Source organism: Sus scrofa, chromosome X, assembly GCF_054392235.1.
Source record: "Sus scrofa isolate SSC_HxYL_T2T_F1_AM1 chromosome X, Sscrofa_HxYL_maternal_Yorkshire_Landrace_v2.0, whole genome shotgun sequence".
NCBI classification, from domain to species: domain Eukaryota; kingdom Metazoa; phylum Chordata; class Mammalia; order Artiodactyla; family Suidae; genus Sus; species Sus scrofa.
Genome location: NC_139401.1, coordinates 124,460,874 through 124,466,873, shown reverse-complemented (window position 1 = coordinate 124,466,873; position 6,000 = coordinate 124,460,874).

The window sequence follows — 6,000 nt, the reverse complement described above, 5'->3', positions numbered from 1 at the left end:
TACTCATTCATATATTCTTTTGAGTTAGTATCCATTATATATTGAAAACTCCTTTCCTCTGATTTTTAAAAGTGATACCCTAAAGACCCATAAGATACCCATAAGTATTTTGAGTTAAATGTTTACCTTCAGATGTGTCATGAAGTTGTAATAAGTAACACCAAGAGAATTATGCCAATGATAGACAAGATACAATAGAACAAAGAGGACCCAGAACAGTCTACATAGATATGGAATTTGCTGTATTGATGGATGTGGCATTGCATGTGGAGAAACGAGGGAGTGTTTAATAAATGATGCTAGGAAAATTGTAAAAACAAAAAACCCCCCAAAAACTGAAACAATGTTTACTTTCAGCCTTGTTTCATGGTTCTCTGAGATGACAGAGAGATCTGACCAGAACTAGGGTAAAATATTTTTGCTCAAAGCGTTTTCTTTAACCAAATCTGTAGGATAGCAATAGATGAGGTATCTGTGCTTATAAGTGGACATTTCCACACACTGACAAAATCTGCGTCCATGTGCTAGAGCTCAAGGAAAGCTGGAAAGCATCTAGATACCTGCAGTTGTCTTCTGAACCATTGCTTGCTTTTGCAAAGGGCTCTTAGTTGGGTTTGCCAGAACTTTACTTGATTTCTTCCATAGTGCATTAAGGAGCTAGAACTTGTGCCTTAATATAAAGGAGGAATCAAAACCTATTAACTTGGTTTGGCTGAATCTTCCATTTTTAAAAAGCTCAGATTGCTCCAGATGTCTTAGTGAGCATCCCACCACAGGATCAACTATTTCTTTTGCCTTTAGATATTTATTTTGTGCCCTTTTGAGGAAGCACCATCAGTGAATGACTTAATCAAAAATTTCATCTATCTCCAAGAACTCTTTGAAAATTAAAATGTCTAATCAAGTTTTTATTCCTGTGTTGACTGAGGAGTATTGCTGTTGACATACCCAAAATTATGTATGAATCTCACAATATAGAGTATGTAGTTGTCACAAAAGCCTCCCTAGCATCTAGGGTACAGAATTCTCTTAAGAAGAGAGAAAATTTCAGAGTATATTTTTGAAAGTGTAAGGAAGTAGAAGAAATGCTTCACTTGGAAGAGAAATCAGGTCAGTGATTTTGTTTGGGGTTTAGTCAGAAATCAATCCAGTTTCACTCAACAGAGGCTCTGTGAGAAAAAGGCTTATTATTAGCAGGTATTAGCACACAGAAGCGGGCTTCCCATAGGAGCAGAAGACTCCAGAGTACTCAGTGAATCAAGTCTCAAGAAATTATTTGTCAAAACAAGTCATTTTTATTACATTTCAGTACACTTCCCTGCATTGATTTGGAATGGTCCGTTCTCAGTTGATCTTATGGGACAGCAAACAGACAAACCAGTGTTGCGGATGAAAGCTAAACTCTTTATATTGTTCAAAGAGAAATTAATAGAAGTAACAACAGGCTTTTTTTTTTTTAAAGAAGGTAATTCCTTTTTAGTTCAGAATACATTTTGAACTAAAATATTTAGCAAAATATATTGATTTTCATAATGTATTGAACAAAATGTAGCTCACGACGTTTTCGAGTCTAAAGTTTACCCTTGCTCTTGGTGAGGGACTACCTAATATTTGTCGATCATCTCATTTTCACATATATGAATTTGCACATTAAATTCTGAGGCAATAGTTTCAGCAAGTATACACCAAATAGGACTAGTAATGTGTGTTGAGAACAGCCAGGGAAGCTGGACTTGGTGACAATGTATTCCTTTACCTAAATGAAACTTTCCTTAAGCCCAAACCAAAATAAAATGTGGACTGTTTCAAAGGTACATTTCATCTAAGTAATTGTGAGATAGACTCAATCAATTATTCCCCAAATGACCAAACATATAAAACCAGGCTGGAGAATAAATGAAAACATCATTATGGAGCCGAGGAGGAAGGCGGGAGAGAAAGAAAGATTTGAAGGCTGAAAGGAACTTGATGTGCCGAGGAGGATTATCTTAGGCAATAGTTTTTATCTCAGTTTGATAGTGAGTGTGCTCTTTTACATGACAAGCCATGAGAACAAATAAAATGTAACTAAGTGAACTGTAACTTTTCAACCATAGCAAAAATGACTTAAAAGAGAAAAGTCCTTGTGAACGTTTTGGAATCTAATATTAGAAGCTAAAGTGGTCTCTTTACTGACCCTGGAGAGGACACAGGGTCTACCTATGTATTTAGAGCTAGTCTCAAAATACCTGAATTCAAAGCTAAACAGCCATTTTATATATGAGTATTGGTGGCTTTAAAATCTGCCTGTATTTCTAAAAATACCAAGTGTTAGAAAGGATGTGAAGCAAGAACTCTTACACGGTGCTTCTGGGAGCATAAATTGGTACAACCAAGTAAAGTTGAAGTGAATACTCTATGGCTTAGCAATTCCGCTCCTAAGTGTCTGCCCCAGAGAAACACTCACACATGTGCACAAAGAGATCTATGTGCCAGAATGTTTTTAACAGGATTGTTTGGAAGAGTAGAAAGTTTGGAGACAACATGAATGACTGTCAACAGAAGACCCATTATGGAGTAACATACAATAAAATACTATCTAGAAGTTAAAATGAATGACCTAGAGGTTCACCTGTGAACATCGATAAAAATGCTCTCATCTTGCAGGATAGATGCAAGATGAGAGCATTTGTATAACGTTGTAAAATGTGCAAAACCAAATGCATACTTTTAATGGATAATTTACAGTTAAATCTGGATACTTCGGATAATGATGAAAGGCAAATTAAGGAGGGTAGATACCTCTGGAGATGGGAAGGTGGGTAGAGGCAGAGACAGAGAGAGTTCATGATATAGTTCTCTATGCATTTTTACATGTCTGTCATTCAGTGCTGGAAAAGTGGGTTGTAACATTTTGTCCCCTGATAATTGAATATAGTGAAAATCTGCACCAAACTTACCTTTCATACATCCCTTTGGGAATTTTTTTTTTTCAGTCTTACATGCTGTCTGAAAAGTCAAGAACTCTTTTCCACAGTCCTTATAAACAACATATTATTGTAAACTAACATACTCACAGAAAACCACCACAGAATAAACCTTTTTTTTTTTTTTTTTTTTTTTTTTTTTTTTTTGGCTTTTCTAGGGCCGCACTCGTGGCATATGGAGGTTTCCAGGCTAGGGGTCTAATCGGAGCTACAGCTGCCGGCCTACACCTCAGCCACAGCCACAGCCACGCAGGATCCGAGCTGTGATTGTGACCTACCACCACAGCTGACGGCAATGCTGGATCCTTAACCCACTGTGCAAGGCCAGGGATCGAACCCGAAACCTCATGGTTCCTAGTCGGATTCGTTAATCACCGTGCCACGACGGGAACGCCAATAAACCTTTATTGACTTCACAATGTGATTGTAAGTATGCTGTGTAGGAGAAATATTTGCATTTAAGAAATGTTATCTTTTATTTTACAGCATAAAATAACTACCTGGTGCCGCCTGAAAACGACTTTAAAGGTCTTTTTAAAATATTTCTGGCTCGTGGATATTCTGCTTACTTCAATAACTTTTATATCTTAAGTTACCATGTATTTAGTGCTCACTCACAGCAACAATTGAGTAGCAGGACTGTAAAAATGATGAATTTTAAGTTAAACAATTAGGTTGTGTCAGTGTTGATAGATGTTAAACAACTGGGTCTCTTTTAAAAAATGTGTTTTGTAGAATTTGTTGATATCTGTTGTATATATACCCCCATCATGGTGGATTTCAAGCTCCTGACATGAAGTCACTGAACGGGGTGTTAGAAAGAGAGGTGCAAAATTCGCATTTGTGAGCTGGTATAAGCCAGTTCCAGCACGTGGCTGATTTTATCTTATGAAACAGATACAGTGCTAGGCCCATAGAGTAAGTGTTCAGTAAAATTCCCTATTAGCGTGTGCTAAGATTTCTGAATTCTAACCCACCCTTAGGTAACGTGTAGCTATGCTTTTAGCCGTATCTGTCAGCCAAGTTTGCATTTTCTAAACTTAAGGAAGCGGAGATTGGGATCTCAAGCATGATCATCTAAAACCGGAAACAGAACATATGGAAGAGAGCGTGGACAATGAAAATATGGGAGGCGTATTGGGAGCAATTAAATCCCTGTGGCAAAGAACAACAGTTTGATTCAGATATAAAACTTTGAAATCCAAATGAAAGCCAAGAGCTGACTATAAAACCAAGGTACAGCAACAGAATACTCACCTAAGAAATAAGGATACAAAGCACAGAGAAGAGAGGGAAGTACCAGCATCTGGGGAACACAGACACAAAAGCAGTCAATGTTAACAGGAGAGGAAAAGGCCAGGGTGACACCCATAGTCTTCTAGGCTAATCTTTTTTTTTTATATTTCCTGGAAATGAGTGATAGCTCCCTCTTATTATCCTTGGAAGGACATGCCTGTAGGAGGCACCTCTGCATTTGTCTGTCTCCCTTTCTGTGGCGTATTCCTTATGTGTTCAGGATGAATATCTCTTTCCTACCCTAGATGACTGTGTGAGTTTTGCTCTGCTGTGGTTAGGTGTAGCTTTTCCCCCTTGCATTGCATTCATCCCTTAGTTCATTCATTCAACAAGCATGCTCTGAGTTCCTCGCAGACCTGTTGCATTCTTCGTTTGCCTACTTTTAGAGCTGAGTTTAAATATTATGAAAAGGCTTGCTTATTTTATAATATATTCCAAGAGGAGAATAGATTTTTCTATATAGATCATTCCCTAAAGCATGTCATGTGTAAATCACGGGACCTCTTTAACTTTACGAGGTCAGCACCTAGGCCGCTACATGGTTATTGATCTGGAAGAAGCCATACACTGCAGCGTGTCTAAAAGGCTAAGGGCGACAGCATCCAGGACGTGTACATCAGCAGAGTTTTATAGATTGGGATCTTACATTTCACGTTGCCAAGAAGCTTCCTTTTGAAAAGAAGTTTCTGGAATCAGGAATATCCCTATTCCTATTTTCATGCTTCTCCAATCAAGAGGGGATTCTCGGGAGTAGGGTGGGATGGGGGAGGGGGGGAAGCTAACTCTCCTACCAGGGGCGAATGATCCGACCAGGAGTGCTAAATACTCACTCTCATTGTGTGAGGGAGTGGGGAAAGGGTGTTTGGTCTGTTCTAGAAGCCAGTTGCCTCTGGCTTCTCTGTGAGAAACTGCCTGCCCGCTATTGTTCCCTTCTGATGCCTTTATCCATACGAGAGGTGGAGATTAACTCTGGCGACCTCAGGTCAAGTCATAACTGCACGGAAAGGGTGGAAAAGGTTGGCCTTGAAAGTGTTGAAAATGGGTAATAGTCTGTGTATCTGGATTGGTTGGAAAGGGCAGGGGACCCAGAGTCTTTTACTGCTGTAACCCCTTCAGCATCTCTGTAGTTGGCAGAACATGTTGACTTTTGTGGTTTAACCCAGGAGATTTTTTTCCCCCCAGGTTTTTTATTTTGTATGAATCCACCCATCCTAGCCCCCCCCCCCCTTTAACCATGAGATTTCTATCTAAATGGCATCAGCTTCTGATACAAAGAGTCCTGATTCCTGAGGGCTTTGCTCAGACAGGCCTGTCAGCCGCTGAAGTCTGCTTTCCCGTCACCCCCAGCTGCACGCCTTTGAAGCCTGCCTTCAGCTCTCAAACAACAGCTTCTGGAGTGGCCTGCTGTCTTGGCGTGCTGCCTGGGTCTTACCCCGCACCATGGCAGGGAATGGAGTTGAAATGTTGCCGGAATGACTATGTGCCAGGTGACACTGATGAACTTGCTCTGGAAGTCAAATGTCACATCTGGAAGGCCCTGTGCTCACAGCTGGGCTAAAAGCCTGACACTGGCACGGCAGGTTCATTCCACACATGCTGCTGTGAATCTGAGACTGTGGTTCCAGTTCATTATTTGGCAGCCACTCTGCCCTCCCCGATACCTGTTGGCCTTCTTGATTTAGTCACCTGTTTGTCAGTGAGAGCATCACTGGTAAGAGTTTCAAGCAGTTTGCAGTCC